Source organism: Macrobrachium rosenbergii, chromosome 44, assembly GCF_040412425.1.
Source record: "Macrobrachium rosenbergii isolate ZJJX-2024 chromosome 44, ASM4041242v1, whole genome shotgun sequence".
Taxonomy (NCBI): Eukaryota; Metazoa; Arthropoda; class Malacostraca; order Decapoda; family Palaemonidae; genus Macrobrachium; species Macrobrachium rosenbergii.
Genome location: NC_089784.1, coordinates 30,411,860 through 30,423,489, shown reverse-complemented (window position 1 = coordinate 30,423,489; position 11,630 = coordinate 30,411,860). Strand labels below are relative to the sequence as shown.

General features: G+C 37.1%; 1 protein-coding gene across 1 annotated transcript in view; it reads left to right on the top strand.

Annotated features, from left to right (window-relative positions):
- Nucleotides 1-5,249: 5,249 nt before the first annotated feature.
- Galphai (G protein alpha i subunit) overlaps nucleotides 5,250-11,630 on the top strand; it is a 120,918-nt gene continuing 114,537 nt past the window's right edge. Inside the window, exon 1 of the mRNA XM_067088232.1 lies at nucleotides 5,250-5,607. The gene's annotated coding sequence lies outside the window, so the exon portion shown is untranslated. The remainder of the gene's footprint in view (nucleotides 5,608-11,630) is intronic.

Here is an 11,630-nt window from a genome sequence, read left to right as displayed (position 1 = left end):
GGGTTACCTCGTCTAGGCCCAACGGTCTACTCACTTCCTCTTTTTACTCAAATCATTTTCTTATTTCACCCAGATCAACGATTCAGTTGCCCATAGCGCATCAGAGAGAGAGAGAGAGAGAGAGAGAGAGAGAGAGAGAGAGAGAGAGAGAGAGAGAGAGAAATTGCTTTTAAAAATAACAACAAATTGTCTTCATTCACGAACAGACGCCTATTCTGTACCTGCTTCCTTGCTGCTCATTAACAGGATTCCTGCAGCGTCTGAATGACTTGAATGACCTAACTCCTCCTGATCTTTCATGAGGGCAGATTCCCTCACGGATAACAGGAATAGGATTATTCCTTGACTAGCAATTAATGGGAATTAATGCGCCATCAATTCCTTACTTTTATTTCAAGAAGACTGTTGCTTGTTCGATTTGGCCTAAGACTTCTTAGAACATTCCATATTTCTTTCTTTTACGTGGATTTCGAGGTCCATGCCAACATAAATCGAGAAGAAGAAGAAGAAGAAGAAGAAGAAGAAGAAGAAGAGCCATTTGGCGCGCAAAGTCCGACTGAATTAAACAAGAGAAGGAAAGCTTTTCTTCATCATAGATTTTAAGGATTCATCACAGAATACAAAAAGTATTACCGCTTGGCAACAACGTGACTCGCTATTGAATAAACTACCTATAGAGCAAAGAACTTAGGTAAGTATCCCCTGGTACTACCGCGTCTCCATGACATCGAAAATTGCAACTATAAATGCCTGGCACCGACCGTCCCCAATTAAAACATATCACTCGCATAAGTGATATGGAGTGATAAGTGATATGACCTGAACTTCAAAGGGAAATTACACATGCGTGAGAGCGACAGCGCGCACAAACACACACACTCGGAACATGGGAGCCCGCCTATTTTTAAGCTGTAATTGGTACTGGGGAACGTAAAGATAAAAAAAGAGAAAGAATAAGAGATAAGCTCGCAGATAATGTGAGACGCCGTCAGGGGACGGAAGCGGGAGTTAATACCTCGTATCTCGTGCGGAAATGTTTAAATGGAGCTCAAAATGAAGGCGTATACAGCAAGTATAAGCGTTCACAGACATTAATTAGGAATATCAAGACTCTAATAAGACGGGGGAAACAAAATGAATGGACCACGAGCCTCAGCCAAGGAGAAAATCACTAAAATACAGAGATGTTAAATTATATGAGTCTAGTCCCAGCTCCCGCGGAAGGAAAGGGATGGTATCAAGTATTCTTTGCTTGCTTCAAGGTACAAGATCACGTTCAAGGCCTGCCATTACTGATGCTGCATTGTCCCCCGAAGGCTTACGCAGCTTTAAGGCGGAAATTGAGGGCAACCAAAAGATCGGGGAAATTTGTGAAGGTTCTTCTTTTTGGAAATGAGAAAAGTTTCGAATTCGAAATCGTGCTGAAATTCATAATGAGAATACGCGCGAGCGCGAGCACACACACACACACACACACACACACACACACACACACCCCATGGTTGTCGTTATTGTTTTATGGTATTACAGATTCAGCTGACCTTGTGTTTCTAAATTCCTAATGATAAAACACGATTGTACTTATTCTGTAAAAGAAAACTATTGTACCGGGTCTGTCTGTCCGTCCTCCCTCAGATGTTAAAAACTACTGAGGCTAGAGGGCTGCAAATTGCTATGTTGAGCATCCACCCTCCAATCATCAAACTTACCAAATTGCAGCCCTCTGCCTCAGTAGTTTTTATTTTTATTTAAGGTTAAAGTTAGCCATAATCGTACTTCTGGCAGCACTCTAAGGCAATTTTCTCTGACTGCAAGATTATTTTATTGTTTTAAGACTTTGTTGTAGCCTACAATTCTTAAGTGACCTTTCTAAGCCCATTTTTGAGGGTGATACTCTTCCTGTCATTCTTTGTTACTCACATAATAATAATAATAATAATAATAATAATAATAATAATAATAATAATAATAATAATAATAATCAACATACACGTAAAGAGAGTATATCAAAACAAATCATTGAGTTACTTATTAAGTAATCTGAGGCAATGGTGCATTGCAGCCTCTCTTTACGAACAATGGCGTCGACAGCACTTTCACATATCAGTGTGATAACATGAAATCTCGACATTGTGGATGCTTATGAGCTCTGCAAAGCGAGTAAAGCGCAGTATAAAGTAGCTACGCTTTGTTCATGAAGTGTGTTAACGCTTTCCATTGTTAGCTGGCTGGAGAAGGTATAGTAAATGCATTAGTAACGAAAGGCGAGGGACTCGTCTGGTCAGCCAGAGATTAGGCCGAGTTCTTCCTGTGATTTTTGTCTCAGTGTTTGAATTTGGTTTTTATATCAAATATATGAATAATCAAACCAAGATTAATCATTTGACAGAATTTTGGTGTTTTTTCTTGACGGTCTATGTCAGTCTCAGTTTCTTCGTAAGATGAAGCTTGCATTAAATATCAGACGTTACAGAGGTATAAAATCACATTTTATCATTTCTCAGCTGGTGCGAGACCTTAGTGACTTTGTTTTCAGTAGTGTTAATAGGAAATAATTAACGGAAACGCCTTCCGCTACGCTGCGCTGGTGAAAGGGGTCAATATACTCACAGTTGCTAGCTTTATTTGTCTAAAATCTTTCTTAATTTATACAGCTCCAGGAATACAATATATATCTTTCTTATTTCAGTGATATCAAGCCTTTTAAATTTCATTTCTTTCCTGTCTATAAAAATGTTACTCAGCAATAAAGTTTGAAAAAAAAATTTACATTAAAACCCTCACATTAATCAGCATTCTGGTTCTAAAAAAAGGAGCTTGCACTGGAAGGATGATTTATGGGCCTAGCTAATTCTGGCTCTGTGGAGAAAGGCGCGCGCGGGAAATGCCTGGCATTCTTCTTCTTGGAGATCTTGCTTTAGATTTATGTGGGACTTGTCCGTTTTTGTATGGAGTCTTCTCTCATAATAGAAAGTTCTCAACCAAAGGGGCTTTCTTGAGAGAGTTGTTCATGGGTTTTTCACCGCATCACCGACCTAGCTCTTCCTTCTGACTTATATTTACTTCTATTCTGCCATAGGCCGAGGTTCTTTATTTTACAAATTTTACTTTTGGTACTGTCCTTGGTAAGTTCGTTAGAGCATACCACTTTCTCAGGGGCGTTGGAAATGACGGTATTTACAGAGACATTGTGAGTTAAAGACGTGAACTCGGGAAGCTACCGCTTTGGTGGGTTTTGTTTTCATATCTGGAAATCATTTAATTTTTTTTTTCTTCTCTCTTGAAGCAGCCGAAGTCGATATAGACAATCATTTATGTGTAAACTCTAGGGTAATTATATCTGTCTCCGTCTTTCACCATAAAATGATTTTTCTTTCAAGAGCCAACATAACTTACATAGGGGTACTATCACTTAATATACAGAAAAATTTAGTGAGAAAAAAATTTATTTGGATTATGGAAGAGCTCAGTTCATAAACCTGCCGTACCATTTACATTGTTACAAATCCCATTCTGTCAAAATGGTATCCAGTATCATTCAGATCTATTGTTACATTATGTTGCACAGTCTTCATAAATACGCAATGCCACATAAATCAAGTATAAGCCTACCTCTGACGTCAGTTCTAAGATGGCTGCTCAAGTAAATATATTTCGTTTTAAAGTGTTAGGCTGTAAGTGTTCGGTGAACCAGGATTCACGTAGATCTTAGGCAGGATATCTTGTAGTACTACTGCTAATGATGGTGGTAATATTGACGATAAAAATATGGATGACGTCAATTATTTAAATGTTTCTCGTCATGCTCGTACTATCATTCTCATCACTGTTCCGGTAGAAGAGTCATCGTATTTCAGCGGTGCTGTCGTGAACAGGTAGAACATGGACTTATTGAAAGCAGCTTCCGAAAACATGCAAAAAATAAATAAATAAAAAGATATGTAGCAGAACATAACACATTTGGCTCATAATATTCATTACAGTGCACTTTCTTTTACTGAAGCACTAAGATCAGTGACCAACATTTTGCCAGTCTTTTATAAGAAAAATGAAAAGTATCAGAGAAAGTAAGATAAAGATGGAGTTAAAAGTATACGCTAACATACATCCTAATCATTTAAGTAGTCATTTTGAATCCAAGAGCTTCTAAAACTTAATGGAGCATCTATAAATAAAAATGGAGGTCACTCATCCTTCTCGTTTAGCATAATTGCTGCGTCTGTGACATTATTAGGTAGAACTTGGATCGTCTCAGGTGCTCATTCAATAGACCTACGAGGAAAATGTCCAAGAAACCTAAGTTTTCAGACCTTTGGCTGTGCCATGGTGTCTCCAAGGTGTCTTCAGATGAAATTTCTTTTCATGTGAGTATTCATTCTAAGCACGTGTTCATTTTTGGTTTTATCTGTTCTCACCTTTACCGTTTCTTCACTTTGTTTTTCCTCACATGTGGGTTTAGTAACACCAATGGCAAATTTTTATATTATCTTTCCAAAGTTTGACCCGTTAATAATAATAATAATAATAATAATAATAATAATAATAATAATAATAATAATAATAATAATAATAATATGTACTTGTCCTCAAGATATGCTATGGCTGGCTCATTTGGAGAAAAAATGTCTTCACCAAATATGATTGATTCTAGTAACAGATGAGAGTACTTGGCACATGTGAGTGTACATCTTAAGTGGATGAGTGTGTATAAGTGTGTCTTTTAGAATAAATGTCTGTACTAATCATTGCTGCCACGGTAACTGAATTTGCTTAGAAGTTTTTATTAAAAAAAGCTAAACAAGTACTGAATACCTAAAGGAGGTCAAAGCACCGTGACGATTCATAGATATGTTTCTAGTTTGATAGGCCTAAAGTGTACTGAAAAATAGCCTAATACACGGAATAAGTATATTTGCACTAACGGCATTATAAACTGGGTGTAAAATACATATTGCGAATGTATATCACCCTAAAATTAATCAAAGTTTTGATTAATAGCGAATGGTTTTGTATGTCAGAGCTCCATTGAGATTTGTAGACAAGTTTCTCGTTTGATAGGCCTAAGTCATAAGGACAGAAGGTCTGATAGATGGAATAAATAAAATGATGATGATGACATTATCAAATGTGTTTAAAGCAGAGACACTGGGAACGCATATTAACCCAAAATTAATAAGAATTTTTAAGTGACGGCGAGCGGTTTCGTATGGGGGTGTGGCCGTAGTTCAAACTCCCGGCGTTGAGACGTTGACTCCTCTCCAGTCCTCCTGATGTTTAGTTTGAGCTGGGCTGTCGGCCGAGGAGGTCCATCCATAGGCGCTCACAGCGAAACCGTTACGAGTCGCGACCTTTTTAGACAAATGGACGTAACACGTACATCCTGACCTCTCCGGAACTGTGATTGTGCACGGGGAATAATTACGACTTTTGACGTGAAGTGATAACACGAATTTTTTTTCCAGCGCCTATACCGGTTTATGTAGACCGAGGGGAAACTTGTTGATTTGATACGAACTTTAGGTGTCTGTTATAATCTTGGGGAGATTTTCGTTTCACTACTAAACCGGACGTCTAAACAACGAAATTGTAGCTTAAAACACAAAAAAGGTAAGTTTGATTCATATATCTTTTCTTTTGCATGCTGTATACTTGGCCTAACTAACGTGCTCCGGCAACTAGCGAAGCAATAGGCCTATCTTTGAGAAACTTGAACTTTTTCTTTAAATTACCATACCTTTCATATGTGTTTGTTGATTTATTTATATATTTATTATTATTATTTTTGCTTATTGCTCATTATGATTTAGTGTAGATAATCTTTGTAACATAATCATTATACTGTGACGGTAATTGCTGTAGGCCTATTTATGATGTCATCTGAGTTTGTTTTCGAAGGTCTACTACCGGCTGTCTCATTTGGTCCTTTTGGGAGGTCCCAGGTATTTGTAATTTCCAGAGGCCCCTTGTGTCGTATGTCGTTGAAGGCGAAGATACTTACATTAATAATTATTTTGATTTTTTGTCACAACTTTTAGAAGATATAGTTTGAAAGTTAAAAAGAATTCATATAGGCCTAGTCATAGGGAAAACCATTCCGGTACAGAAAAACGGATTAAAGAATAAACTATAAAAGAGAAATAGCGAAGATTATAAGATTTTTAAAGCACAGTTGCTTTTGTTTCAGTGGTAAATTGCTGTTTATGTATGTATATGCATCGTTTTCAGATATGCCTATACCATATTTAATTGTTAAGTAATTGTTTTGCTCTTTTTCACGAGGGGATAGGCCTACTTATCTGCGGATAGTTTACACTGAATAATAATAATAATAATAATAATAATAATAATAATAATAATAATAATAATAATAATAATAATCCATTTTTAAGAGAACTAAAGTAAGTCTGATATCCTATTACTTGCACTTCAGAAGCATCCGTTAGAGTAGAGAGCTCGTCTCTTCCTCCACATCCGTTGCATGAACAGCATCGTTGTGCTTGAATGCACAAGGAGTGCTCTATTTGACGTAATTTGCCAAGCCAATTTCGTCACACTGTGGAGTGTAGTGTTTGTGAGATTTGCCTGCTCTGAGTTCTGATATAAAGCAAGTTGTTGGTTTAGATTAAACACGCCTTATGCCAGCGCAGTTCCTTGCTCTCGGAGCAGCCCCTTCAACCAACAACAACAGCAACATGCTTTTTAAATTCAAAACAGCTTTACATCAAAGGCAACGAAACTGCTGATAATGAACACCGATATCGCGGTGCATCAGAAGTACAAGAAAAGCCGACACGGTGTTAAATAAAAAAGTAGGATAACTTACTCCATGGAATGCTTATCGTATCCAAATAGGAGAACCATTTAACAGAAATAGTTAAGTAAATGATTTCGAACTTGCAGCACCAGTATTATTATAAGGTGGGGGAGGGGGTCATTTCCAATACTGTTCATCTTTCTGGTGGTATTAGGCCTAGATGACACATATTTCAAGTGCTACGAGACAGAAAACTCGATTGAAAGAGTAGTGTTGTGAAGTACTGAGAATCAGTAAGTGCAATTTTACGAAGGTATAGTGAACTTTGAGATGAAAGCCATCACTGAATGAAGTCTTGGATTAACAAGAATTTAACGTCTACTATAGGCCTTTGACTATAGGCCAGTGCCAATTAGAATGGGAGCTGGATCACAGCTGGCAATAGCAGCCATTTCCTAATAAAATAGCAGATAACTTCATCATGAATTAATTATCTGAATCAACGTTCTTGTTTTCAGGTCCAAATAAGTCTTAATTCCAGTTCACTGTAAAGTTTTTATCGGATAAAACTAGTTATGTAACTCTATATCGTGTGTACAGTCGTTACCGGCCAAGGCCATTGACGAGTCGTAACGTAAAATCAAGCAAAAGTTGATTGCTGAACCTTATATTTTTTCTGCGAAAACTATGTGCTGTGACAGGATGGAGTCTTAGTATCTTCCTTTGTGTTATTTGCATGTTTATGAGATTATTTTAGCCCGTAATTGCGTTTTCATGTTAATTATTAAACTGTTATTAACTTCCGTTTTGCCAACTTTCTGGGTGGTGAACGTCGTTGTTGTGTAGCATGATGACCGTTCGTCTTGTTCACTTATAAGAGCCGCATTCATTTTTGCCGTGCTCGAGTTTCGTTTTTCATCTCCCTCTTTCAACGGGATTCTTTGGAAAGCAGTCGGCGCAAGCACACTACCGCGCATGCGCTTCAACAACATCCGTGATTTTGTCCAACATTTGAGGATTAAATAAATTAAATCAACTCGAGATTTCTGTCTGAAATTGAAAAAAAAATTTTTTTAGAGGAAAAAGAAATTGAGGTTCACCTCATATTTCCATATAGCTCAAGAAGTCTTTGATTGAAGAGCCTAATAAAATTTGATTAGGCCTATGAGGAATCATATTTTAATTCTAAAATTATCCTACTTCCATGATACAGTGTAGGCATTCATTAATCCAGGGTGAAATTAGAGAGATGTCAACGAAAGAGTTGAGGGGAAAAAATACCTCTGATATTAAAAAAAAAAAAAAAAAAAAAAAAACTCAGTCCCGTAACCCCTTACGCATATTCACCGTGTTATGGTTCGGGACCTTCCCTGAAAAAAGCGGGACGCCATGTCTTACAAACTAATCATAGAATCTTCTTGAAAATAATCTCAATATGTTTACCACGCCCAAAATACACCAGTGCTCCATCCATGAGGCATATTTAGTACAAGCCCGTTGGGGATTACCGTAAAAACAATAAAAGACTGAGCGCGCACCCCGTACTTGCTTTAGCATGTTCCAATATTACAGGGAAAACATCTCCCAGTTAATAACGCTTACATGATATTCAGGTGACTGGTAAACACGCACTTTTTCTTCTGTCCTAATATTATAACATTATTATTTGATTATGTAATCGAGTGCCTAAATAACGTAAATGAAGAGAAATACTAGTGGAGTAGTGTTGGGTTTCAGACTCATGATCGCCTCCATGCTTGTTATGGTATATCTAATAGGAAGCTCTGGGGGCAAACCCTGTAATGTCCGGTTAATTAATTTTTTTCTGTGTAGACCGTGACCGTATGGTCATCACTGCTGCCGTTTCCAGCTTTTGTCAGTTTTTTCTCTCCATTGTCTTTGTTGATTTAGTTATTTTCCCCGAGATAAGCAAATTTAAAGAGTAGATTTTTAAACTAAAATTAATCTGGTTGTATGTATGCATTACCTATTTAATTGATTATTGATAAACTAATAATGGATTAACAGAAGTATCAACGTGGCACTCATATCACAACTGCTCCTGTAGCAAAACAACAAAAAACCAAAACGAAGTTTTGCGCACTGTCACAGCAAAGGCTACTAGGGGATTACTTAAAATATCTTGTCAGTAGGCCTATCCTCGTGTTGAGTTCTAGTATAGCCTAGTTACGGTGTTTTCATCTGTCAAGTACCCTAATTACTTTTATTATTCTGTTGTATGTAAGATGGTGTATGTAAACTTTTTGTGTGTGTAACACCTCAACCAGTCTGCTCACATCTCTCGCTGACAACATTTCGTAGTGTTTAGGGATGGGGATATTTTGTAAAACAACTAGGCCTATCTGTTAATATCGAGGAATTACATATAACTTGTAAATCGAGAAAACCTAATGGAAGATGTGGAAAAGTTAAGCACACACACACGAAATGCTCTTTCATTACGATTTTTATGCGGTTATAATTAATAAGCTTCTATTAAGAATGTACTCTGAGAATGACAAAATCTTTTTTTACTCCGTGTTTATTGAAATTAAAGGCTTGACAACTGATTTAGGTGACCGTGAGTTTTCTTTCTGCTCTGATTCTCCTTATTGCGTGTGGTCATTATCTGGTAATTGTAATGCATTGCGATTGGGGTAGGCGTTTTCAGGTTAGCCAGTGCGGTTACTTTGTATAAAGCTTCACTCCTGGCTGGTGTGGGTGGGGGTGGGTGGAGGAGGAGGAGGAGATAGTTGATTAGGTGGGTGGGGAGTTGCTGGCGACGATGTAAAATTATGGCATAGGGACGAGGCGTGTGTGTGTTCGGATGTTGGTGTATGAATGATCGTGAGTGGGACGTTTCTGCTTGGCAACTACAGTAATTAGTTCCTGGTTATTACGATATTTTTAACAGTGCATAAATTGCGAGGCTATTCTTGGCTCCATCACACGGGCACGTTTCCCGGTGTCTTTCAGCATCTTGCCGAAAAACCCTGAGTCATATATCGTATATTTGGTGTCATATTGGTGTGATATATATCTTTGTTTGTATGGCGCCATCTTCATGGACAAACAAGCTTCAGTTTTGCACGAAGATAGAGGAAAATATTAACCACTTGGCTCAAAGTTCGCCAGGAAAACTGCTCGTGTGACAACGACACGATTCAGTCAGGTTCCACCCTCTCTCCTTTGAAGCACCCAAGTCTGCCAGACGTCTTGGCGCATTGATTTTGATGGAGCTACGATCAGTCTTAATTTAGCATGGCGATAGTAAAATGTGGGTTGACCTGCTGCTGTCTTGTGAGGTTTGATGTGAAGGGCGTCTGAGACTCCTCTTCTAAAACTCTGAATGGACTATTCTCGTTCGAATGGCACTTACTTTAGCTTTCTAATGTAGGTGTCTGAAATTTATTTACAAGAAGTTTATTATATGTGATAGATTAAGAAGATTGAAGGCATACATGCGTAACGGACATGTTTCTAACTTTTTTTTTTGTCTGTAGGTTTAATTTTAAAAAAATTTGCTGTGTAAATTTTATGGATTATTATCTTGTTTTCCATTGGGGGTTCTCCTTTATGTATGTATATATATATATATATATATATATATATATATATATATATATATATATATATGTATATATAAACAAAACTGCTTTTGTGTTTGTCCGTATTGTTCTCTAGCGTATACATTGTGATTTCTACCACTATGTATCAGTCCTTCTTTAAATGCTTGGAAATGAAATCGAAACCGTTCAGTCTTATTTTTTCACCAATGGTGATGTGATAATATATATATATATATATATATATATATATATATATATATATATATATATATATATATATAAATCTATATATATGTATATGTACAACATATATATATATAAATATATATATATATATATATATATGTACAATATATATATATATATATATATATATATATATATATATATATATATATATATATATATATATATAGTATGTGTATGTGTAATTACACCATTTTCGTCCATTTTGGGGGGACGGGAAGGGGGTGGTAGCTGACGTCAGAATCAGTCTTCCGGTTCTGGGCAAGTCTTTAGAAATGAGGTTGCTAGCCCCGAAGCTTATCATTTCCCGAAAATGATATCAATGAAAATTCATTTAGTACTTCCAAGAGCTTTCAGATATGTTAGATTTGGCCTTAAAGTTTGCATCGAGTATCTTACTCCATTTGCCTTTGAACACGTGATATCCGGTCGTGCGTGTATATGCTGAACAGTTGATACAGATAACAGAGTTGGTGCCACTCAGAGCTCTCTCTCTCTCTCTCTCTCTCTCTCTCTCTCTCTCTCTCTCTCTCTCTCTCTCTCTCTCTCTCTCTCTCTCTCTCTCATAGAAAACTGATGACAGACTTAGCTCAAAACTGTCGTGTTTGCCATATGATTATTTCCATGTACAATTTACAGTATATATATATATATATACTGTATATATATATATGACATATATATATATATATATATATATATATATATATATATATATATATATATATATATATTCATTGCACTACTGGTCCGAGTTGTGTTTTATGACTAATAGATTAGAATATCACCTCAAGTGTGTACACAGTATGAGAAAATCAAGTAAGAGATTGCGCAGTCTCCCATTTCACCGATATCCCTTATACTTCACGAGATCCTGCAATCCCTAGCCAGCTAGGGTGATGTAGGAGAGAGCGGGGTGCTCCCTCCCCCTCCAACAGATTTCCTGGCGCCCCTTGGCGAAGCAGGGAGGCGCCTTTTGGGCAAGGTCTTGCCCACTGAATGACTCGATTCACGAGAGGGACTTCGAAGGAGAAGGTCAATTAGGTGAACGAAATACCTTG